Raw genomic sequence first — 26,948 nt, 5'->3', positions numbered from 1 at the left:
TGTGTAAAATGTGAAGGAGGTTTTTCGTCCTTGGCTGATTATGGAAAAAAACGTCTCTCACTTTTTCCAAATTCGTCCCTGTTTGGTCTAAAACATAGTTTGAAGAAAGACCGACCCTATGTGTGGCAAATGATTTGTCCCTTGGAATGACTTATTGAAAAATGATGGTGACATGATGTGTATGTGTTGTAATGGCCTCCTACTTGCTGAAATGACATCCCTTATGCCTCGTATAATCAGATGTCTCTAATTCCATAGCCAACCCTAGCTCAATGGGTGAGTAAATTAGGGTTTAGTGCTTGTGGAAAATGATGATTTGGACACCCTTGGGATAAGACAACTCCCTTTGGCATGCACTTAACCCTTTGAAACTTTACCCTTTCACTTGACTATTTCCTTTGAAAAATTGATCTTTTGATGGTCTGGCATCTTTGGAACACTGAGTTAACATCTTGGGATGGTGAAATTATTACACTTGAAAGACATAAAATTACATAATGAAATAAGCATTTCCCTTTACAAATCATCTTCACATGGTGAAGGGATGTTATTTTACCACCCTTTACTTGCTGGTCTTATGCAATGGAATGGAACCTTGGCAACCCTAAAGACCTAATGAAACCTTGAAAATCCCTAAAAGACCTAATGAGACCTTGAAGGACTAAATTTCAAGATGACATAATGACCTCATGGCTGATAAAAATGGCATGATAAAAATAACCTTATGGATGATGTAAAGTCAACAAGATATGAAACTATGCCAGCAAATAGTCACATTTAGGGAACAGTGATGTCTTTGGACTAGTATTACCATCAATGACTAATTTTTTGCATGACCTAGTGGAATGATAAAAAATTTCTGTGTGGGACACCTAAAATGAATATGAAAAGAGCAATTTTGATCACTAATGGTAGTATGAAAATACTGAATCTAACATTGGCTCCATTGGGGATGGTAGCTCCTTGGAGGTTCTAAGGATATTGTAGACCAAGTAGCCTTATCCATTGGGCATGGAGTAAAAAGAAACTCAATCTGAAATACATGACTGAATACTGATGACTCAAAGACATAAACTGACTTTTACTGAACTGAAAACTGACTCAATACTAAAATGCAACTGAAAAACTGTAAAAGATGCTCAAAATGGAGCTTATTCAATAAAACCTACTCTAACTGTTCCATTCATCACTTGATCAAGTGAAATGAAACAACCAATGCAACCAAGTAAGCATTCTAGCTGTTGTTTGAATTCTCTGCAAGTGCTTGTTTATGAGCAAGAAGAGAGAACTACTGAAAGGCAACTCGCATGAAAATTTGTTAACAAAATGAATCTTGATGAAATTTCAAAGCACGAGCCCACCTGCTGACCTCAAGAATGCTGCAAAAGTATCTTCATAGGAATACATATTGATTTTCATCCCATCTAATATGTTACTGCACTGCTTGAGGTAGTCTTCGTACTTTCGTTTTAAAATTTCCCTAACATCTATGTTTTATTTCTTTGATGACTACAGCAAATTGACAAAAGGATCCTAAAACTCATGAATGGATAGTTTTTCTTGATGATCAACAAAAATACAAAAATCTTCTTCATTGCACTCCTGATATGACTACAAATCCTGGTATGAGCTTTGTAATGAAATTCCTGTTGAGCAAGACAATGAAGTCGACTGTCAGATAAAGTTTATATCAACATTCTTTTCAGGCTCATAGTTAGCTAATGGAGAAGGAATTTTACTACAGATATCATCCAACAAATCAGCTATTGGGTGATGAAAAACTTGCAAAGATTGCAGCAACCTATTTTCCATCAGTTTTGATGAGATTGCAAGACACTCTACAGGCTGCTCATCCTTTTCTTTAGAGATATTATGAAAATTTTTGTTTAAAAATTGAAATGTTTCAAAACATAGTGGTACAGAGTCATCTTGCATCATTTGATCAAATGTTTCTGCTTCCAAGCCTTCATCTGCAATTTGAAATTCAATGGAACTCGGTGGCTACAAATCTAGAGCTAGGGAGGCTTCTATGTCGAAAATGATTTCCTCGACCAATTCATGAGAAGGTTTATCCTTTATACACTTCACCACTCACTTATCTGCTTGCTTATAGTTTTCTCTTATATTTGCAAATGAGGAGAAACACAAGGGTAAGGAGCTCTAATAAAAAATTTGATTATCCTCTTGATTGTGAAGATCAAAACTCAATGAGTGCTGATTTATGATCACATCAAAGTTACCTCTGATGAACTGAAATGAAGTAAAACAAAGAGGCAAAGATCCTTCACTTACTTCCAAATTTTCTGCACCTTCCTCATCACTGTCATAGCTGATATGCTTTAGCTGATGAATGTATTCAAGTTTCTGAAACTGAACTTCCTCCTCCCACAAACCATCTGTTGATTGTCTGCAATATTAGCTTTTGTTTGGAGACCATAATAATTGTTTTACTGATCAAACTTTGGAAAATAGTTAATATAAGTAATGTCACCAATCATACACATTATATTATTAGATTGTTTCTCCTCAGATTGATCTACAAATCCATTTTGAAATCTATGGTAGCTAGGATTAGCAAGAAAATTTTTAGGGCTACCAATCTTTTCTTTTTCTGGGACAGGTGGGGCATGGTGATATTGAATAGAAAATTCATCTCTCAAGGTGATTCTTTGCATCATTTCTTCCATTTTACTTACCAAAATGTTGAGCTTTACCTCTGAATATGTTAGGTGCTCTACAATGTTCTCCCTCTCTTCTTCCTTCATCTTTGCCCTTCTGATCAACAGATTAGCCTCTACATCTAGTGCACTGTTCTACATCTCTTCAAGTGTTGCAAGGTTCCTTTCCCTCATCTGAAACTCAATTTCCATATCAAAGGCATCTGGGTAGTACAAGAGAGCGGATCCAGGAGGAGGCCTTATATTAGTAGGTATCAAAAAATAGACTTGGTTAAACATGGCAGAAAATTGTTGTACTGTCTCCCCTAGCAGTCTTTTTAGATGGTTATACTCTTATAGCATCAGTAAAGGATTTTGTTTGAGCACCCACTTGTCGAGGAAAACTTTGAAGAGTTGTTGGAAATATGAGATGCTTGCATCAGGCAGGTTTTTGAACCAACTCTTGACTTTTCCTTGCAAAGAAAGAGCGAATAGCCTGATACTGACATCCTCTTCGTCGACTTAAAAAAGGTCTAGGAAAGTCTCAAAATTCTGCATATGTCTCTCAGAATTGATATTGTCATATTCACCATCAAATCTCAGTAGGTATGGGTAATGATTTTCCGGGATAGCATGGAGTATAGGGGGTAATATAAGTGGTTTGTATCGATTTGGAATTTTACAAGGTGTAGGAGTATGTACAGAAGTTGTAGAATCAGTCTTGGTCTCTTTAGGCTCATCAAGTTGAAGATGGTCATCATAAGATTCAAGATAAGGGTCTTGATCAAGATCAAAGGCGTACGAAGAATTTTTTTTCACAATCTTTAAAGGGAAGGAATCACATGCAGGTCTAGGATATTTTCTCAAATACAATATACTTTGTAAAACCTTTTTGACATTCTCAGGAAAAGAGAAAAAATAATTGATGACAAAGAACATAATGTCTTGGATGAAATTCCAACTTGAATACCTGATCTTTCCATATTGTCCTTTCATGTTTATGTTGGTCGGGTTCATCCTCCAGTGGAATCTTTGGATATGATCTCAAAACTGATTTGGAGTCACTAGGTGAATGATTTCGGCCTTCCTATGTTTGATCATTGTCCACCATCAATAATCAGATCTAGATCTGAGCTTTGATGATATTTCCTAGGGAATATGAAACCTTTCACTCATTCTCCAATATGGTTGCCACTATGTTAGCACCTATATTGAACCTCAAGATGAAGGAAGGCAATGCTAGAGTAACCACAAACCACGCTTAGCCAAGTAGCTAGCCCTACTAGGCCAGGAGAGGGCTCTCTCCGTAAGGATCTCATCCAAGGTGACTGGATGAAGAAAATGATATTAGGCTAGGTATAGTAGCACAAGGTTTGATTTGATTTTGAAGGGGTTTTGCTGGATCAGGAGGAGCCAAACAGTTAGGGCAAAAAAATTAGGTCAAAACTACAGGGTGTTCGATGGGGCAAGGTAGGAACAATGATCAGAACCTTAGGGTTTGATGGATGAGGTGAAAAGATAGGTGATGAGCTAGGAAGAGCATGTAAACCTCATGGATTCTTCCTAAACTAAAGAAAACACAAACTGTGAAATGTCTATCCAAAACAGAGCATAAAAGTTATGGATTCTTCCTTTCAGAGTTATATACTTTCACATAAAGAGTATGAAATGATGAAATGAAATCAAAAATACATTTTAACACATGAAAACATAAGAAAAACTGAACTGAGCATCATACCACATGGTTCCCAAAGAAATAGCTGCAATTTTTCATTAATCTCCTGCTATAACTGATAAAAAATGATGTCTATCAAAGCCTAAGCATCCAACAGAGTCCAACCATTTACAATGAGAAAGAAGAAGAAGATATAGACATTAATTCAACCTCCTCCCATCCTCAGGGGTCGAATCCCTAATATGAGGAACTAATCCATCAAAAACTGAACAAGAAACTGGATTCTAGGCAACCTAACAACTTGCCTCTAAAAGGGAGGAAACCGATTCATTTGTCCTCAAGATAATTTTTGATCTAATGAAACTATTTACATTACATTAGTAAAAACATCATTGATGAGAGAAACCCCAAAATTATAGTCATGGCACAGTGAAGTGAAAATTCAACACAAAATTGTCCTATGCGCAGTGCTCAAGCTCTATGCACAACATTTTTTGCAGGACCATTTTGAAGGTCTTCCCTGTGTCCAAATTGAGCTCATGATAGCTCATTGGAACTCTTGTCTTGTCTATTTTCCAAATATTCTTTTATTTTCCCGTTTGGAGTTGATTTGACCCCTAAAGAGCTAATTATCCCAAGACTGCTTTTGTGCGCAGTGCCATGGGCAAAAAGGTCATTTGTTAGGTGTTTTTTGACATTTTGGTTGACCAGTTTTGCTGAAAAAGCTTAGAAAATGCACATGGTGTATGTACTCATCATTGTGAATCCAAAAATACTGACTATTTCTTGTTTGGATTCCCCTAGGAAAAGGGAAACACCAATGGCCCTGCGCATAGAGCCAATTTTTCTAAGTCAAAAATTGCAAAATTCGTCAAAAGGTAAAAATTCTCAAAACTTACTCAAAATTTGTGGAGAACACCACCATCAAGTTTTTGGGTTAGCCAAGGAAGCTTTAGAAAGAAACCTAATCCTATCACCCTCCTTTTTTCCTTTGAGTGCTTTTTTAGCCTTGTCTTCATTTGCCTGACTCTTATGTTACAAATCATGTTTCGAGTCCTGCAATGGTGAGCCATGCGCCTCATGATTTGATCATGCCTGTGGGACCTTTGTAGCAGCTTCTCCAAATGAAAATTGACCCTATCAAGCCATATTTCTCTATCCTCTTCAATCTCCTTTTCAAGCCTTTGTTCTGTAGTCAAGGTGGCTGGGGTTTCTTCCTCTTGCATTACTGATTTGCCTTTGTCACCTTGCCTCTTTGCCTTGAGAAGTTCTAGCTCCATGAGGACTTGTTTGTCACTTAGCTGATTGTTCTCTTGCTCAAGGTATGAAATGACATACTTAGCTCTCACCAAGTTGTCCATCAGTGCTTGGATCTGTGCATCTTTTTCCTTTATGATTATATTTTCATTTGTCGCCTCATCTTGAGCCTCCAAGTCGACTATCTCAATGCCATGATGAATGTGTGGCTGTTCTGGTTCATCATGTTCCATCAAATCAAATCCCCTTTACTATTCATCATTGAGGGTTTACTCCAACATCTTTTCCTTCCCTTTATGCACCTGCTGCACCTGTTGTACCTGTGGTGTTGATGAAGAAGGCAAAGACCCTTCCACAGTTTGTGGAGCAAGCATTTGCCTATGAGCTGATGAAAAAGGCAAGGCCCCTTCCACATCAAGTGGAGTAAACACTTGCCTATCCACTGCAAAGAACTTTCTAGCCCCTCTCTGATATGTTTTGTAGGTTTCCAGCTTCTCAACAAATTTAGTCTATTTAGCCTTCTTACTTTTCTTTACTTTGGCACTGCTGGAAGGCCTTTTTGCTTCTTGAGGCACTGATGGAGGAATCTGAGGACCATTGAAGATGTCATTGGAAATAAAGGTATCCCAGGAGATGTTGAGGTGGTTGAGATGATGTAGCACAATAATCTTAATCAAGGAATAGTGATGAATAGTATTCATTTGCTGGGGGTATGGCCCTTTCAGTGAAATGTAGGCCATCTTCTCAATGTTCCTGAATAAGAAGTACGGGATGTTCAACATTTTCACTCTTGTGAAGTGCATAAGAAGCCTAATATGATAGGTGTATAATTTGGAAAATCTACCCTCACATGTAAAATACTTCATAATGATCCTCATCATAGAGGCATACTTATCGTCAAAGAACCTGAAAAGAATGTCCTCTTCTTTTCATTCCTGTACATGGGTTTTATGTATAGATCATAGTAGTGCTCATCCAAATCTTGTGCTTTATACCATTTTCCCCCCACATTCAGAATCCTTGTAACTTCAGCAGTGATGGAGGATGAAACTGTAAATGTCACCCCAACAAGGGTTACCTTGTTATCACGGAGATTGGATACAAAAATCTTGGTCAGCTCAGGATGATGTTGAACTCTTTATACCTGCTCACAAAACTCATAACACCCTAGATGCCTGAAACAAGAGACAGTCATGTGAGAAGCCTGTAACTCTCTGATGTTTGATGGTTCCTCTCTGATAATTCTGCCTCCCTTATGTGGTTTTCTCTGATGTTGAGGTTCATCTCCCATGCTTTCACTGCCACTTTTTTCGTCTTCCTCATAATATTTATCCTCTTTATCCATGTCTTTTGAATTTTAAACTTTGAAATCCTAGAGAAAGTAATCAAGAAGTGAGTTATGGTGAATAGGGATAGGGGAAGGGGAGAGGAGTTTGTGCGATGTAGGATGAGAGATGTATGAAGTGAGAGTGAGTAGGGTATTTTTTAGTAGGGATTGTTTAGTAAATGGGGGTTTAAGGATTTTTTTTTGGGGATTAGGGTATAGGGGATAGGTGTAGGGATTTTGTTTGAGGGATTAGGGTATAGGGGATAGGTGGAAGGATTTTGTTTGTGGGATTATGGTATAGGGGATAGGTGGAGGGATTTGAGAAAAGAACATGGGAATAATGGATATGGTAAGCAGGGAGGGTTTTTAGAAAACCTAGCGTTTGAAAATTTAAATAGAAAACAAACTTCAAATAGTGAAATGAGTGCCGAGAGGATGGTTCAAAGAGTGTACTTACTTTCTTAGAGGTTTTAGGTAGAAAAAGAGCGATTTATATGGTTGTTATTGTAGTCTTGGTGTTTTCTGGACCTTGTCGGTGTTCCAATTGAGCCCATGATAGCTCATTGGAAAGGCCTATCTCTTGGCTACACAATGGACCTACCAACACTGAAAATGATCAATTATAGCCCTTGAAAAGCCAATTCTCCCAAGACTAGTCAAAAAGTGCAGAACAAGGGTGCAAAAATGAAGTGTTCTCTTGCAGGAAACTTTTGGAGGTCTTCCTCAACTCCAAATTCAGATCATGATAGCTCATTGGAAATATATTTCTCTCTAGTTATCAGTTGACTCATAAAATAAGTCATTTGGACAATACAACTATAAGAAAAATTGATTTTCCCAAAGTCGATGTAGAAGTGCAGCAACTCTCTTGTAGCAACTCTATTTTTGACATTTCTATAAAAAATTGACACCTGTGTAAAAATTGAAGGCGGTTTTTCATCCTTTGACTATTATGGACAAAAATCTCTATCACTTTTGCCAACTTGATCCCTGTTTGGTTTAAAACATAGTTTGAAGAAAAACTGGCCCTATGTGTAGCAATTAATTTGTCCCTTGGAATGAATTATTGAAAAATGATAGAGACATGATGTGTATGAGTTGGAATGGCCTCATACTTGTTGAAATGACTTCCCTTATGCCTCATATAATCAGATGTCTCTGATTCCATAGCCAACCCTAGCTCAATGGGTGAGGAAATTAGGGTTTAGTGCTTGTGTAAAACGATGATTTGGACACCCTTGGGAAAAGACAACTCCCTTTGGCATGCACTTAACCCTTTGAAACTTTACCCTTTCACTTGACTATTTCCTTTGTTAAATTGATCTTTTGATGGTCTAGCATCTTTTGAACACTGAGTTAACAGCTTGGGATGGTGAAATTATTACACTTGAAAGACATAAAATTACATAATGAAATAAGCATTTCTCTTTACAAATCATCTTCACATGGTGAAGGGATGTTATTTGATCAACCTTTACTTGCTGGTCTTATGAAATGGAATGGAATCTTGGCAACCCTACTGACCTAATGAAACCTTGAAAAACCCTAAAAGACCTAATGAGACCTTGAAGGACTGAATTTCAAGATGACATAATGACCTAATGAATGATACAAATGGCATGATAAAAATAACTTTATGAATGATGTATAGTCAACAAGATATGAAACTATGCTAGAAAATAATCACATTTAGGGAAGAGTGATGTTTTTGGACTAGGACTACCATCAATGACTAATTTTTTTGCATGACCTAGTAGAATGATAAACAATTTCTATGTGGGACACCTAAAATGAATATGAAAAGAGCAATTTTGATCACTGATGGCAGTATGCAAATACTGACTCTTACATTGGCTCCATTGGGGATGGTAGCTCCTTGGATTTGCCAAGAACACCATAGACCAAGTAGCCTTATCCATTGGGTATGGAGTAAAAAAAAATTCAATCTGAAATACATGATTGAATATTGATGACTCAAAAGCACAAACTATCTTTTACTCAACTGAAAACTAACTCAATACTAAAACACAACTGACTAACTGAAAAAGATGCTCAAAATGTAGCTTATTCAATAAAACCTACTATAACTATTCCATTCATCACTTGATCAAGTGAAATGAAACAACCAATGCAACCAAGTAAGCATTCTGGCTATTGTTTGAATTCTCCGCAAGTGCTTGTTCATGAGCAAGAAGAGAGAACTGCTGAAAGGAAACTCACATGAAATTTTGTCAACGGATTGAATCTTGATGAAATTTCAAAGCACGAGCCCACCTTTTGACCTCAAGAATGCTACGAAAGTATCTTCATAGGAATACATATTGATTTCTAGCCCATCTAATACGTTACTGCTCTGCTCTAGGTAGTCTTCGTACTTTTGTTTTAAAATTTCCCTAACATCTATGTTTTCTTTCTTTGATGACTGCAGCAAATTGAAAAAAGGATCCTGAAACTCATGAATGACTAATTTTTCTTGATGATCAACAAAAAAACAAAAATCTTCTTCATTACTCTCTTGATATGACTGCAAATCTTGGTATGAGCTTTGTAATGAAACTCTTGCTGAACAAGACAATGAAGTCGGTTGTCGGATCAAGTTTATATCAACATTCTTTTCAGGCTCATAGTTAGCTAATGGAGAAGGACTTTTACTACAGATATCATCCAACACATCAGCTATTGGGTCATGAAAAACTTGCAAAGATTGCTGCAACCTATTTTCCATTAGTTTTAATGAGACTGCAAGACACTCTACAGGCTGCTCATCCTTTGCTTTAGAGATATTATGAAAATTTTCTTTAAAAATTGAAATGTTTCAAAACATAGTGGTACAAAATCATGTTGCATCATTTGATCACATGTTTCAGCTTCGAAGCCTTCATCTGCAATTTGAAATTCAATGGAACTCGGTGGCTACAAATCTAGAGCTGGGGAGGCTTCTATGTCTCAAATGATTTCCTCGACCAATTCATGAGAAGGTTTATCCTTTATAGTGTTGACCACTCGCTTATCTTCTTGCTTATAGTTTTCTCTTATTTTTGCAAATGAGGAGACACAAAAGGGTAAGGAGCTCTAATAAAAAATTTGATTATCCTCTTGATTGTCAAGATCAAAACTCAATGAGTGCTGATTTCTAATCACATCAAAGTTACCTCTGATGAACTGAAATGAAGTAAAACAAAGAGGTAAAGATCCTTCAATTACTTCCAAATTTTTTGCACTTTCCTCCTCACTATCATAGCTGATATGCTTTGGCTGATTACTGTATTCGAGTTGCTAAAACTGAACTTCCTCCTCCCACAAACCAGCTTATGATTGCTTTGCAAGATTAGCTTCTGTTTGGAGAACATAATTATTGTCGTACTAATCAAGCTTTGGCAAATCATCAATATAATTAATGTCACCAATCATACACATTATATTATCAGATTGTTTCTCCTTTGATTGATCTACAAATCCATTTTCAAATCTATGGTAGCTAGGATTAGCAAGAACATTTTTAGGGCTAGCAATCTTTTCTTTTTCTGGGATAGGTGGGTCATGGTGATCTTGAATAGAAAATTAATCTCTCGAGGTGATTCTTTGCATCATTTCTTCCATTTTACTTACAAAAATGTCGAGCTTTACCTCTAAAGATGTTAGGTGCTCTACACTGTTCTCCCTCTCTTCTTCCTTTATCTTTGCCCTTCCGATCAACATATTGGCCTCTACATCTATTGCACTTTTCTGCATCTCTTCAAGTGTTGCAAGGTTCCTTTACCTCAGCTGAATCTCCATGTCCAGATCAAAGGAATTCGAGTAGTGCAAGAGAGCAGATCTAGGAGGAGGCCTTATATTAGCAGGCATTGAAAAATAGACTTCATTAAACCTGACAGAAAACTATTGTACTCTCTCCCCTAGAAATCTTTTTAGCTAGTTATACGCTTCTAGCATTAAGAAAGGGTTTTGTTTGACCACCCACTTTCTGAGGAAAACGTTGACGAACTGCTAGAAATATGAGATGTTCGCATCAGGCAGGTTTTCTAACCAACTCTTGAATTTTCCTTGCAAAGAAAGAGCGAATAGCCTGATACTGACATCCTCTTCGTTGACTTTAGAAAGGTCGAGGAAAGTCTCAAAATTCTGCATATGTCTCCCAGCAGTGATATTGTCATATTCACCATCAAACCTCGGCAGGTATAGGTAATGATTTTTAGGGAAAGCATGGAGTATAAGAGGTAAGATGAGTTGTTTGTATTGATCTGGAATTTTACAAGGTGTAGGAGTATGTACAGAAGCTGTAGAATTAGTCTTGGTCTCTTTAGGCTCATCAGGTTGAAGATGGTCATCATAAGATTCAAGATAAGAGTCTTGATCAAGATCAAAGGCATATGAAGAATTTTTTTTCACAATATTTAAAGGGAAGGAATCACATGCAGGTCTAGGATTTTTTCTCAAATACAATATATTTTGTAAAAACTTTTTGAAATTCTCGGGAAAAGAGAAAAAATAATTGATGACAAAGAACATAATGTCTTGGATGAAATTCCAACTTGAATACTTGATCTTTCTATATTGTCCTTTCATGTTTCTATTGGTCGGGCTCATCCTCTAGTGGAGTCTTTGGATATGATCTTGAAACAGATTTGGAGCCACCAGGTGAATGATTTCAACCTTCCCGTGTTTGATCGTTGTCCACCATCAACAATCAGATCTAGATCTGAACTTCGATAATATTTCCCAAGGAATACGAAACCGTTTTCTCATTCCCCAGTATGGTTGCCACTATGTTAGCACCTACATTGAACCTCAGGCTGAAGGAAGGCAATGCCAAGGTAACCACAAACCACACTTAGCCAAGTATCTAGCCCTAATAGGCTAGGAGAGGGCTCTCTTCGTAAGGATCTCAACGAAGATGACTGGATCAAGAAAATGATATTAGGCTAGGCATAGTAGCACAAGGTTTGATTTGATTTTGAAGGGGTTTTGCTGGATTAGGAGGAGCCAAGTAGTTAGGGCAAGGAAATTAGGTCAAAACTGTAGGGTGTTCGATGGGGCAGGGTAGGAGCAATGATCAGAACCTTAAGGTTTGATGGATGAGGTGAAAAGACAGGTGAGGAGCTAGGAAGAGCATGTAAACCTCATCGATTCCTCCTAAATTGAAGAAAAGACATACTGTGAAATGTCTACTCAAAACATAGCATAAAAGTTATGGATTCTGCTTTTCAGACTTGTATACTTTCACATAAAGAGTATGAAATGATGAAATGGAATCAAAAATACATTTTAACACATGAAAACATAAGAAAAACTTAACTGAGCATCATACCACATGGATCCCAAAGAAATAGCTGCAAATTTTCATTAATCTCCCATTGTAACTGATACAAAATGACGTCTATCAAAGCCTAAGCATCCCACTGAGTCCAACTGAGTCCAACCCTTTACAATGAGAAAGAAGAAGAAGATATAGACATTAATTCAACCTCCTCCCATCCTCAGGGGTCGAATCCCTAATATGAGGAACTAATCCATCAAAAACTGAAGAAGAAATTGGAATCTAGGCAACCTAACAACTTGCCTCTAAAAGGGAGGAAACTGATTCATTTGTCCTCAAGATAACTTTTGATCTAATGAATGTACCTTACAGTAACTACTATCCATATTATTTACATGCATAGTCACAATTTACATTAGTAAAAACATCATTCATGAGAGAAAACCCAAAATTACAATCATGGCACAGTGAAGTGAAAATTCAGCACAAAATTGTCCTATGCGCAACGCTCAAGCTCTATGCACAACACTTTTTGTAGTACCATTTTGGAGGTCTTCGCAGTGTCCAAATTGAGCTCATGATAGCTCATTGGAATGACTATCCTATATATTTTCTAAATCCGCTTTTAGTTTCCCATTTGGAGTTGATTTGACCCCTCAAAAATGGATCCTCCCAAGACTGCTTCTGTGCGCAGCGCTATGGGAAGAAAGGTCATTTTTTGGGTCTTTTTCGACCTTTTCGTTGACCCGTTTTGCTCCAAAATCTTAGAAAATTAACAAGGTGCATGTAATCATCATTGTGAATGCAAAAGTGCTAACCATTTCTTGTTTGTATGCCCCTAGGAAAAGCGCAGATCCAGTGGCGCTATGCATAGAGCCAATTTTTATGAGTCAAAAATTGCAAAATTCTTCAAAAGGTAAAAATTCTCAAAACTTACTCAAAATTTGTGGAGAACACCACCATCAAGTGTTTGGGTTAGTCAAGGAAGCTTCAGCAAGAAACCTAACCCATCATCGTCCTTTTTTCCTTTGAGTGCTTGTTTTAGCCTTGTCTTCATTTGCTTGACTCTTATGTTACAAATCTTGTTCCGGGTCCAGTAATGGTGAGCCATGTGCCTCATGATTTGAATGTTATTGTTGGCCCTTTGTAGCAGCTTCTACAAATGAAAATTGACCCTGTCAAGACATATTTCTCTATCCTCTTGAATCTCCTTTTCAAGCCTTTGTTTTGTAGTCAAGGTGGCTAGGGTTTCTTCCTCTTGCATTACTGATTTGTCTTTGTCACCTTGCCTCTTTGTCTTGAGAAGTTCCAGCTCCATGAGGACCTGTTTGTCACTTAGCTTCTTGTTCTCTTTCTCAAGGTATGAAATGACATACTTAGCTCTCGCCAAGTTGTCCATCAGTGCTCGGATCTGTGCATCTTTTTCCTTTATGATTATATTTTCATTTTTCGCCTCATCTTGAGCCTCCAAGTCAACTATCTCAATGCCATGATGAATGTGTAGTTGTTCTGGTTCATCATGTTCCATCAAATCAAATTCCCTTTCCTCTTCATCATTGAGTCTTTCCAATAGCATATTTTCCTTCACTTTATGCACCTGCTACACCTATTGTACCTGTGGTGTTGATGAAGAAGGCAAAGCCCCTTCCATAGTTTGTGGAGCAAGCATTTGGCTATGAGCTGATGAAGGAGGCAAGCCCCCTTCCACATCAAGTGGAGTAAACACTTGCCTATCCACTGCAAACAACTTTCTAGGCCCTCTCTGATATGTTTTGTAGGTTTCTGGCTTCTCAACAACTTTAGTCTCTTTAGCCTTCTTACTTTTCTTTACTTTGGCACTGCTGGAAGGAATTTCTGCTTCTTGAGGCACTGATGGAGGAATATGAAGAGCATTGAAGATGTCATTGGCAATAAATGTATCCCAGGAGATTTTGAGGTGGTTGAGATGATGTAGCACAATAATCTTAATCAAGGAATAGTGATAAATACTATTCATCTGCTGGGGGTATGGCCTTTTCTGTACAATGTAGGCCATCTTCTCAATGTTCCTGAATAAGAAGTACAGGATGTTCAACATTTTCACTCTTGTGAAGTGCATAAGAAGCCTAATATGATAGGTGTATAATCTGGAAAATCTGCCCTCACATGTAAAATACTTCATAATGATCCTCATCATAGGGGCATACTTGTCGTCAAGGAACTTGAAAGGAAAGGTCCTCTTCTTTTCATTCCTGTACTTGGGTTTTATGTATGAATCACAGTGGTGCTCATCTAAATCTTGTGCTTTATACCATTTTTCCCCCACATTTAGAATCCTTGTAGCATCAACAATGATGGAGGATGAAACTGTAAATGTCAACCCGGCAAGAGTTACCTTATTATCACAAAGATTGGCTGCAAAAAGCCTGGTCAGCTGAGGATGATGTTGAACTCTTTGTACTTGCTCACAAAACGCATAACACCCTAGATGCTTGAAACAAGAGACAATCATATGAGAAGCCTATAACTCTCTGATGTTTGATGGTTCCTCTCTGACAATTTTTCCTCCCTTATGTGGTTTTCTTTAATGTTGAGGTTCATCTCCCATGCTTTCACTACCACTATTTTCCTTTTCCTCATAATCTCTATCCTCTTTATCCATGTCTTTTGAATTTGACACCTTGAAACCGTAGAGAAGGTAATCAAGAAGTGAGTTATGGTGAATAGGGATAAGGGAAGGGGAGAGGAATTTGTGCGATGTAGGATGAGATATGTATGAAGTGAGAGTGAGAAGGAGGGTATTTTTTGGTAGGGTCTGTTTAGTAAATAGGGGTTTAAGGATTTTGTTTTGGGGATTAGGGTATAGGGGATAGGTGTAGGGATTTTTTTTGAGGGATTAGGGTATAGGGGATAGGTGGAGGGATTTTGTTTGAGGGATTAGGGTATAGGGGATAGGTGGAGGGATTTGACAACAGAACGTGGGAATAAGGGATATGGTAAGCAGGGAGGGTTTTTAGACAACCTAGAATTTGAAAATTTAAATAGCAAACAAACTTCCAAATCGTGAAATGAGTGTCGGGAGGATGGTTCAAAGAGTGTACTTACTTTCTTAGAGGTTCTAGGTAGCAAAAGAGTGATTTAGATTCTTGTTAGTGTAGTATTGGTGTTTGCTAGCCCTATGCATAGTGCCTTGTACAAGTGCGTAGCACTCCGGTTGTATGCGCAACACCGTGCAAAAATGCACTGGCACACAGGCTCTATGCGCAACGCTCTGTCTGTATGTGCAACGCTCCCTCCTCTATGCGCAAGGCCTCCACAATGTTTCCCTCCAACTTGTAGGTTGATTGTGACTGCCTTCCTGCTGTCCAAATTGAGCCCAGGATAGCCCGTTGGAAAGGCCTCTCTCTTGGATACACAATGGACCTATCGAGCACTAAAAATGATAATTATAACCCCTGAAAAGTCAATTCTCCCAAGACTAGTCAAAAAGTGCAAAATGAGGGTGCAAAAATAAAGTGTTCTCTTGCAGGAAAATTTTGGAGGTCTTCCTCAACTCCAAATTAAGATCATGATAGGTAACTGGAAATATATTTCTCTATAGTTATTAGTTGACTCATCAAGCAAGTCATTTGGATAATACAACTAGAAGAAAAAATAATTTTCCCAAAGTCACTATAGAAGTGCAACAAATCTCTTGTAGCAACTGTATTTTTGACATTTCTCTAAAACCATGACACCTGTATAAAAAGTGAAGGACGTTTTTCATCCTTGGCCTATTATGGAAAAAAACCTCTCTCACTTTTGCCAAATTGAACCTTGTTTGGTCTAAAACATAGTTTAAAGAAAAACTGGCCCAATGTGTGGAAAATGGTTTGTCCCTTGGAATGACTTATTGGAAAATGATGGAGACATGATGTGCATGAGTTGGAATGGCCTCATACTTGCTGAAATGACATCCCTTATGCCTCATATACTCAGATGTCTCTGATTCCATGGCCAACCCTAGCTCAATGGGTGAGGAAATTATGGTTTAGTACTTGTGGAAAATGATGATGTGGACACCCTTGGGAAATGACAACTCCCTTTGGCATGCACTTAACCCTTTGAAACTTTACCCTTTCACTTGACTATTTCCTTTGACAAATTGATCTTTTGATGGTCTAGAATCTTTGGAACATTGAGTTAACAACTTGGGATGGTGAAATTATTACATTTTAAAGACATAAAATTACATAATGAAATAAGCATTTCTCTTTACAAATCATCTTCACATGGTGAAGGGATGTTATTTGATCACTCGTTAATTGCTAGTCTTATGCAATGGAATGGAACATTGGCAACCCTAATGACCTAATGAAACCTTGAAAAACCCTAAAAGGCCTAATGAGACCTTGAAGAATTGAATTTCAAGATGACATAATGACTTCATGAATGATACAAATGGCATGATAAAAATAACTTTATGGATGATGTATAGTCAACAAGATATGAAACTATGCCAGCAAATAATCAAATTTAGGGAAGAGTGATGTTTTTGGACTAGAACTACCATCAGTGACTAATTTTTTTGCATGACCTAGTGGAATGATAAAAAATTTGTGTGTGGGACACCTAAAATGAATATGAAAAGAACAATTTTGATCACTGATGGCAGTATGCAAATACTGACTCTAACAATGTGCATTTGGATGCATCATTTGTTGTGCTAGGAGTAGTGCTAACACAGGTCAATGAATGAGAATTGGAACACCCTATAGAGTTTGCAAACAGAAAGGTTTTTAAGGCTGAAAAGAATTACTCGACGACAGAGCACGAAGGCTTGGAAATGGTGTACATGCTCTAGAAGTTCAGACATTACCTGCCAGGTGGACATTTTAAGATGTACACAAACCAATCTACACTAAAATACCTAGTCAATAAGCCTGTGTTGGGGGGGAAAGTATGCAGATGGCTACTGTTTTTTTAGGAGTATGATTTCAAAGTAATTGTGAAACTTGGAAGGTTGACTGCAGAGCTGATCGTCTGTCGTGCATTGAAACAGGAGAGGAGCCCACCAATTTGGAGGAAGGGCCGCCTGACATGCAACTCTTTGTAATGAACATAGTAGATAATCACTTTACAGAAATTATCCACTTCCTAAATACGAGAATGATGCTAGAAGGATACACGAGTCAACAAAAGCAAGAATTGGTAGTGTGCGTGACATACTTTTCAGTTATTGCAAGGCATTTGTACAAGATGGTGTTAGACAAAATACTGCGACGTTATGTGCCTGATTTTGAATGAAATAGTATCCTTTTTGAAGCTCATGGTGGAGTTACGGGAGGCCACTATGCAAGGAAAGTGACGAAACAAAATATTTTATGCGTTGGGTTGTGGTGGCCGACGCTGCATAAGGATTCCAGAGTATATTGTAGGGAATGCGGTGCATGTTAGAGAACGGGCAGGCCATTGTGAAGGGATGAGCTACCTCTGAATCTGCAAGTGTCATTACAACCATTTGAGAAGTGGGCAATTGATTTTGTAGGGCCAATCCAGCCTCTAGGAAAGAATACAAGTGCACAGTATATCATCACCGTGACTGAGTATTTGACTAGATGGGCGGGGGCACAACCTGTGAAGGACTGTATAGGGGAAAAAACAATGAAATTTTTGTTTGAATATTTGTTGACCAGGTTTGGTTTCCTGTAGATTTTTATGAGTAATCACTTATGAATTTCCTTAATGAAACAATCAACGCACTGATAGAATAATTCAAAGTTTATCATCAGAAAAGTATGCCATATCATCCTTAGGCCAATGGGGTGGTTGAACCGTTTAATAAGATATTGGAGAATTCACTGACAAAGTTTTGCAATGTACAAAGGAATGCTTGGGACATGTGCATACCAACAATGTTATGGGCTTATCGAACTACTTGTAAGAAGCTTACTAGTTAGACACCTTTTAGGTTGGTCTACGGCATAGAGGCTGTAATGCCTATGGAGTACATTGTGCCTAGTCTATGCATAACAAATTTTACGGGAATGGCAGACCGTGGAGCCTTAGAATAGAGGTTCATGCAGCTAACAGAGCTTGAGGAAGATAGATTTTTGGCTGGATTCCATCAACAGGTTCAGAAGGAACGCGAAAAGGCATGGCACGATTGGCACATCAAACTGCGCACCTTCAAGGTAAATGATTTAGTTTTATTATATGACAGTAAGTTTGATAAGTTTCTAGGAAAATTTCAGATGCATTGGCTGGGGCCATATGTTATCAAAGAGATTACCGATGGTGGAGCAGTTTAGCTCGTGAAGTTGAATGGAGATCCATTTCTGGGAAAGGTAAATGAAAGCCAATTGAAGCCATACACCGGGGATCCAACCCAATGAATACATGACGGTAGCACAGTCTTAGCACTCCAGGAAGCTGCAAGGAGGTGTGGGACTATAAAATACATTGCCCAATTTGTAGAGCTGCATGACAAAGGGTCTACATGAAACCGGATGGTGTCACAGTACCGAAAGAATCGCGAAGGGAGCTGCACTATAGGGGGAGAGACTGCGCAATGCAGCCAGAAAGTGACCATTACTGTCACTATTCATGATTTGATAGTGAGAAGATAGTTAAGAGGAGCGGGGGGGGAGGCATTTAAGGCAATTAAGACTGAATTGAAGAGTGAAATCTTGGAAAATTTTCTGCCAATCTAGAATTTATGGACGGATTTTGGGGGGAGCGGTTGAACTTAAACTCGAATTCCCCTATAAATTACGTGTGTCTGTCCAACAAGAAACACTTTGCATCTTGAGAATTTCTGTGTTGAGCTGTCGAGTGTTTATGAATCCTCAGCTTTACGTGGGTTTGGTCGCTACTTCTGTATCTAAGAAGTTATATGGAGACACTCAACGGTTTATTCTCATAATGATGTCTATACTAGTAGAGACTGCTAGTACTGGGGAAGCTATCTTCTTTGAGGGAGCTGCTTTAGAGGTGATGAGTATGGAGGTCCCATCTATAGTGCCTACGGCACCGAGCTCACCTAGGCTAAAGCCTATGATCATGGGAGAGGTCCCCAAGTCGAAGAAAGATAAAAAAAAATAAGTCGGTGTCAGTGCGTGAGTCACCGAGGAAGCAAGCCGCTACACAAGCCTAGAGGAAGGAAAAACCCAATGTGGAAGAGAAGGGCAAAGTGGTAGATCTCAAGGCTGACGAGGGAGCAGAAGATATAGACATTGAGTGGGTGGATCCCATATCTAAGTTGCTGGAGTATATCCATCTGCGCAAGGGAAAAGTGTAGGTCCCTAAGGACCCAGATGTACGATAGTTCCTCCTCAACACACCCCTATTACTGGAGAACATAACCTTTGAAGGTACGCGCTTGGCACAGATCCTGCAGTTGAAGCTAGAATATTGGGATTTGGCAGACCATGAGCAATTCCCCCACCTAGCTACAAACACCTACATGAAGAGGGTCTTCTACAAAGAGTTTGGTATCACCGTGCTGGAGCCTGTGCAATGGATTCATAGAGTAAACAAGTCAGGGTTGTTGAACCTGTTGTTGGTGCCCCACTACCATCGCTCAAATATAAACCTAATCGTCATTAAGCAGCTGTTGTGCTTGGTGCATGATGGGTTCATGTGGCTGAATGAGCTGATCCCCATCACCGATATGATGATCCATCAGATCACACTATTTCCACATTTAGGATTGAATCCGGCCAAGGCATTTGGCAGAAAGCCAAGCGAACGCGACCCCACTGAGAAGATGAAGGATAAGTTCAAACTTGTGAATAAGCCACGGAGGTACTCCATTACCTCGATCACTCACCCCACAGTAAAGGTTGCCACGCAGATTTTGTTCGCAAGGTTATGAGAAAGTGTCACACAGATGAGGTGCCAACACTAGTAGTTTCATTAACAGCATAGTGCGTAGAGGGTGTACAGTTCAACTGAGCGCACTACTTGTGTAGTGAGTTCATCGCGAACTGTAGAGAAGCATGGGATGAGAGGAAAACCTTCCACTATTCATGGTTGTTGCCCTCGATTGTGCTAGTCACTTGGGATTTGCCGAAGGATAGCCAGTTTCCTCCTGTGGAGAAAGATCTACTGGAAGCAGCAAAGTTTGCATCTCTCTAGGCCACGAAAGAGGTTGTGTGGGTCATAGAGAGCAAGGTATTTTGGGTGCTGATGGAGGTGAGCGTTCGCACGACCATTAACCAGAAGATGTGGTTGTCACCAACCATGTTTGAACAACTTTTAGGTTACGCAGAGTTCAAAGCGGACTTCCACCACATATACATCTAGGCACAAAAGGATCCATAGCAAACGTGGTTTGACCTACCCTACCTTGATATAGATAATGCTATCTAGGAGGTCATCAAGCGTTGGCCAGTAGACTGGCATTGTCCTTCCGATCTGGATGCAGGGACTAGCAAGTCCGCAGAGAAGAAAAAGAAGGACACAACCAAACAGAAGGTTCAATAGTTGGCTGAGAAAAGAAGGAAAGAGGCCAAAGAGAAGGCCTGGGTAGAAGCGGAGAGCACCCTGAAGAACCAGGCAGAGTAGGAAGAGTGAAGCTCCAAGCGGAGTGAAAAGTCCCCTTCACCCCAAATGGAGGAGGAAGAGTAGCTAGTACAGGGCAACTGTGATTAGCAGGAGAGTGCTCCCTTCAGAGTGAAGTGTTACATGGAGCAGGAAAAAGAAGGGCCACGGAAGAAAATTGTTGGACACCTAATCCTCTAAGGGTTGGTGTGGAAGCTGAATAGTCTAAGGAAGTCCAAGAGACCTTGGAATATGAAACCAAAGGTCATATTAATGTACTATAAATATATATAATTTGTTAATAATAGATGGACTCTCCTACTTATCTTTAATATTCAGTTGCTACCATGTGTGTGTTTAACATGGTATCAGAGCAGGCGATCTCCTGCCCTGCTCAAGTGTGAGCCACCTATTTTTGTGGCCTTTGTAAACTAATGCTCTCCTCCTTGTGGATTTTATGCCTTTCTGAGCATTTGTTAGAATAGAGGTTGTTACCTCTATCAGCTCTGCCATTCCTCTGTTGTGAGCAGACCTGCCCCTGCGACTGCAAAGAGGAATATTGCTAGACCTGTCCCTCTCTACCAATGCAATGCTCTAACACTCTCTGTCAGTTTCATGCTCCCACTTAGACCTATTCCTGCAAACCAACGGAAGTTGTGCGCTCTTTCTCCATTCCTCGTTCAAATGTTACCTCTGCATTTTAGCTGTGCATTAATTCCAAGTCCATACTCCTGGTGCATTTTCTGTGATTTTATTTGAAGTCCTGAGAAATGAATTGAAGTAGTTCCTATGAAAGTCATTGAAGCAAAACATTAAATCTCTGGTCATGTCACTAGAATATATTAATTGCTGGTCGTGCTATTTGACTACATTGGAATGGAGCTCTCGGCGAGAAAGGGAGCATCATTGACTGGAAATGGAGTGTTGAGTTTTTGAATATCAGTATTGGATGTTGTTTCAAAGCTCTACATTGAATGGTTCGAATTACATCTGTGTTGGCAGCAAATATCTCTGGTTGCATTGAGTATATGTATTCATCTCTCTACGTTGAATTTATGATGGATATGGATTAGCATTGATGTTCCTACAATTTCAAGCTATGGCCATGAGAATCCGATAGCACCAAGGTGACATTCTGTAACTATGTTCAGGTTGAAGGGAATGTTGACAAAATCACTCTGGCTGGAGTATATGGTGTAACTTTTGCCTTGGAATGCAGGCTCCCCTTGCATTTTAGTTGAAGATACTGTAACAATTTTCTAATACAAAGATGTTTCGAGTATAAAAAGAAACCAAAGCCAAGGTAGTAGAAGGTTCTGAAATCCTCAAGTGTATGAGTGATAGAATACTTTAAAGGTGAGTGAAATCCATAATCGAACCTCGTGAGATGTGCTAAACGCAATGGCTTAGCTATAGGACTCCCTCTTTGTGCTTGGAATGAGCTTGGAAACTCCCAATCTTCTTCGGTTTACATGAATTGCCATTTTTGGCAAAGATTTAATGGAGAATGCACAAAGCCGAAAGGTCATTCTAGGAGGTCAAGTATGAAAACTAGATGTCCTTATACGGATTTGGCATCCTTGTAACCACAGAAATTCCGAGAACTTCTATCTTTTAAGTTATAGCAGCAACAAAAGCGGACAATGCGAGAGCTATCTTTTTCAATTCTTGTTCGAGACATCACCAATATTATGCCATCTCTTGGCTTTAAAGATGCATGATAGCTCTAATCGAATGCTCACGAAGGGTTTAATGGTCATCAAACAAGATTCGAACCTTTGTCGAGTAAAAACGAACTAAGTTGTTGTGATATCTATAAAGCATATGGAAATAATAGGTGTGAGAAATTAAGTAATGCCTGATCCAAAAAGTTCATGTTATTTATTTCTAAGATTCACAGAGATGCGCTCCTTAATATGATGCATTTTGTCCATTTTAAGTTTTAACATGGTTATTTGTTTTTAAGTGGAAGATTGGACACCTCCAGCTTGACCAAAAAAAAAGGCGTCTTTCTCCACTTTCAGCTTTCTGAGGTCTCTTTCAAGCTCTATGACCTCTTCTATTAGAGAAGTGCGTTCCTCCTATAGCATCAAGTGATCATGCCTCAGAGCTAGACACTAGTCCTCTAATTTTGTGAACGCAAAACATTCTAGATGACCACTTGACAGAGAACTGGAGCAGGTTTCATAAAATTCTCTGCAAGATTTGGCACTTTCCGTATAATCCGCACAGAGCATAAAGCTGCCTTTCGAATGTTCGGATTGATATTGTGAAGAAGTTTCTCCACTTCAGGGGCAAGTTCATGAGCCATTTCAGCTGAGCATATGTTTCCCAGTGCACAAAGTGCAAGCCCTGCTATGCATTGATTCATGTGATTCAAGTCGTGTTTGAGAGAATTTGTAACCATCATAATCACTTCCTGTGTTTCATCAAGAAGTAACATGAGGCCAAGATATCCTATGTGTTTCTTAGGAAAGCGAGTAGATGCAATAGACTTCAGGCATTCCATTTTCCCAAAATGCGTTGGATAACCAAGCATGTTGAATTGAAGACGGTATATATATATATATATATCTATATATATATATATATATATAATCTGTTGTTTGAGGTTGATATATGCGTTAGAATTGAAACTTGAATTCAATGATTTTGTAGGAAATATACAACTATTAAATAACTTGGAACTGCCTAGGGTATTGGTGCATTGGCATGAGCATTTTAATGTTGAGCATTAAGCATTGCATAAGGAAATCCCCTTGGTGTTGTATTATTCAAAATTGAGTAGGGGGGTTGAAATTCCACAGCTTGGAATTGTTATATGCTACTTTGAATACATTGAAGGCTTGCATATTCTATTTTGGTTTTGAGTTGATTATATATATTTGTGACTTGGTCTATTTATATATGGCTTGAGATCAAGAATCTATATTTGTGAAATTCACCTTATTTTTTCAATGAAAATGGCTAGAATCAATGAAGTATTAGAGTTCCTCAAAACTCTGATATTGTCTACTACTCATGACACATTAAAAGTCATCAAAGTTTCTCTCACAAACATTCAGGTATGTCTACAAAATGCACAAGAGAAAATTGAATTTTTGCAACTTGAATCTCAGCTACAATGAGCAAAATTACAACAATGGAGTCATCATTCTGAAGCTATTTCTATTCAGAACAATGAAACAGACTCCCATAAGCAGCAAGTCAATATTGTTGAAATTGATTCATATCTAGTGCCCAATAAAGCAGCAAAGTTACATGCAGATGCAAAAGTTCAATTTGCACTTCCTAAGCCCATCATCAGACCTTGGGAAGAGCTTGTCCACAACAAGCACATAACTAGTCTTAGTTATAACAAGGACACGTCCTTTCATATTCCAGATTACTCAAAGCCCATCCAGTTTTAGAGTGCTGGATTATTTCATGACAGTTCACCTTCAGCTGTTCCAGATTCTGCCCCTCCTCCATAGCAACAGCAACAACAACAAATTGTGAAATGACAACAATGTGATCGAGTTGGCCATCTGAAAGATCACAGTTTTGATCTTCATCCATGTAAGCACTATCATAAAACTAGTCATTCTTCAAACAGATGCTTCAAAAACAAACCTCCTGCAAGAACAAAGATTCATCTTGGTTGGATCACTTCTTGGCAATGGGCATCAACAACCAAGAAGATATTCCAGTCATATGTCATAACTTGTTCTAGAGTATTGAACAGTCTTGCAGTTGAGTTTTCTCCATCATCTAACCTTGTACCTGACAGGGGGGAAATGATGGTCATCTACAAGATTCAAAGCCACATCAAGCGAGCTTGAGTCACAACCTACCACACCAGAGTCAGAGTTGTAGCCAGAGACAAATATGACCTTGAGCATGCCTTCAGTCTTTCATACCTCTTCAAAGAATTGGGGACACTTCCTCTAGCATAAGACATCAGCTTCTTGCCAGTTTCAGAAGAGTTCCAGGAATTGCATTAAGCATTCCAGAGTTGTTGGTCATCCTTAAGCCATCACAGGTTGAGACCTCCCTTTTCAGGTTGAGGTTCTCCCTTTTATGTGGGGTGAGACCTCCCTTTCATGGTTGAAGGTTTCCCTCTGAATATTAAAGACACACGTGGCAGCAACTAAATCCATCGCTGGATCCAATTACTTTGACGGATGGAGACCTGGATGAAATTGGAGACAAGGTGCAGGATACTACAGCAGAATTGATGCAGCAGTTTGAGCAGCAGCAACAATAAGCACTGTGAACTATCCAAAAAGATCTGCGTGAGCTATAGATACAGATGATTAGAATCTAGAAAGGTATAGGACAGATCAGCATGGCATCAACTAGTTTGGCACTGGGGACCACTCAAGCAGTAGAGATGGTTCGATCATTGGATATTTGGGCAATCGCACTGCCGGATGTAGCTTTGAGCACAGAGGCGGCCACTGACAAGGCTATTGTCAGCCCCCTGAAGAACATTGGCCTCAACCTGGCCGTGCTCCCCAACGAGTTTCTTCACACACTACAGGTGAAGGTTAAAGCCTGGGAGCAACGTGGACTAACCCTGATAAGCGAATACATAGTAAAAAATGATCAAATGTTCACAAAGAAGTTCGAAGCACTGGAGGCATAGAAGAAATTTCAAGCACAGAACGCCCAACTTGCATCCGTGGTGGCCGAGGCATGAAAAACAATATCTGAACTACATATCCTGGAGGAATCGCCGTTAGAGGTGAAGATCAGGAAGATGACTGCAGGTGTGCGCAACGCTAAAACAGAAGCGGCCAAGGTTCAGTTTGAACTGAACCTAAATATCATAGAGTTGGAGTTGAAGTCACAGCCTTCAACCCCACCAGAGGTCAGAGAACAACACGAAACCAATGTGAAGGATGGAGTTGCGATAGTGGATGCCACAGTGGTAGATTTCACCACACTTTTTGAGCAAGAAATGGAAGTAGTGACAGCCCTGCAGGAATATCCCACCCTGTAGGCCTTGAATAGACAAGCTCGTGAACTCCAGCAACAATATGATGAATTCAGAGCAATGACACGCACCATTGCTATCGCACAACACCTTACTAAGTTGAAGGAGGCCAGGCAACTGCATCTACAGGTGGAAGCAGCGCATAAGAATGAGGTGGTCCTGAAGGCTAGATTAGTGCCTTGGCTAGATTAGGCCTACATTATCTCCTCCAACATTCAGGAGAAGTTGGCGAGCGTACAAAGCACTTAGCAGAAAATCAAGGAAGACAGTGCAGGACTGACAACAGAGCAGCTGGTGGAGCAGATCAAATAGGAAGCTACGCAGAGCGTGGCCGAAGTGGCAATGTCACAAGTAGAGTTGAGAGGTATTCGCAGTAAGATCTCCACACCAACAAAGTGACTCAAGGGTGAGTCACGATCTTTGTGTTGGGGCCTACTGGGATGGGGTCCCCTAAAGCCCAAGTTTTGGGGAAAAAGCCCAAGTATTGTTGTATAAAATGTAAAGTCTTCACAAGTTGTGGTTGCAAAGTACGTAGATAGTTGAAGTGTCATTAAGGGTTTTACACTTATTTTATGTAAGTTGAGTCAGATTTTGAAGATCTACCCATGGTACGCAAACCATGTGATTGTATAAATAGGTGTGTCTTAGGATGTCTAAAAAAAGTACTGATGAGGAAGATGAATGTAATGGGTCAGTAAGAGTAAGAGCGAAGAAGTCTTATAATAGAAGGAAGGCTCTACAGCTGTGTACACAGAGGCCTAGAGTAGAGTCCATAGCTGAGTGCACAGGGAAATCTTGATTTCGTAAGAAGAACTGAAGCATTAATAAAGAGATTATTCCAAAAACTCCTGTGTTTTGTCTATTTACTTCTGTTTGTATCAATGCGCCTTGTGTTATAATGGGTTTATGAAATAATGGTGTATTAATGTGTGACTTTACATGATTTATATTGTTACATGAACGCAATTACTGCTAACTATTTACGTGAGGATTATCTTATTGTATGCAGAAGTTATTAAACACTAAAGCTGATCTGAGTAATTACTAGGTTAAGAGTAATCTTTGATGCATGTAAGTAGCTAATTCACATATTCAGGGCCCGCGAAAGACAGTTGTGAACGTTCGCGGAGGTATAGAGGTTGATTATGGGTATTATATTGATAAGCCCTAAATGCTTATTTATATGCGTGAAGGAAGATTTAGGACATAAAACGACATCACACTCATCTCCGGGTGTGGAAACTTGGTTCCAGTATCCCCCACACTGCTTCGGGTGATACCTTAGTCCACGCCCC

Source organism: Pinus tabuliformis, chromosome 7 (genome assembly GCF_031772625.1).
Source record: "Pinus tabuliformis cultivar Carrire ecotype Pingquan chromosome 7, CPIR1, whole genome shotgun sequence".
Classification (NCBI taxonomy): domain Eukaryota; kingdom Viridiplantae; phylum Streptophyta; class Pinopsida; order Pinales; family Pinaceae; genus Pinus; species Pinus tabuliformis.
This window is presented reverse-complemented; position numbering follows the sequence as displayed.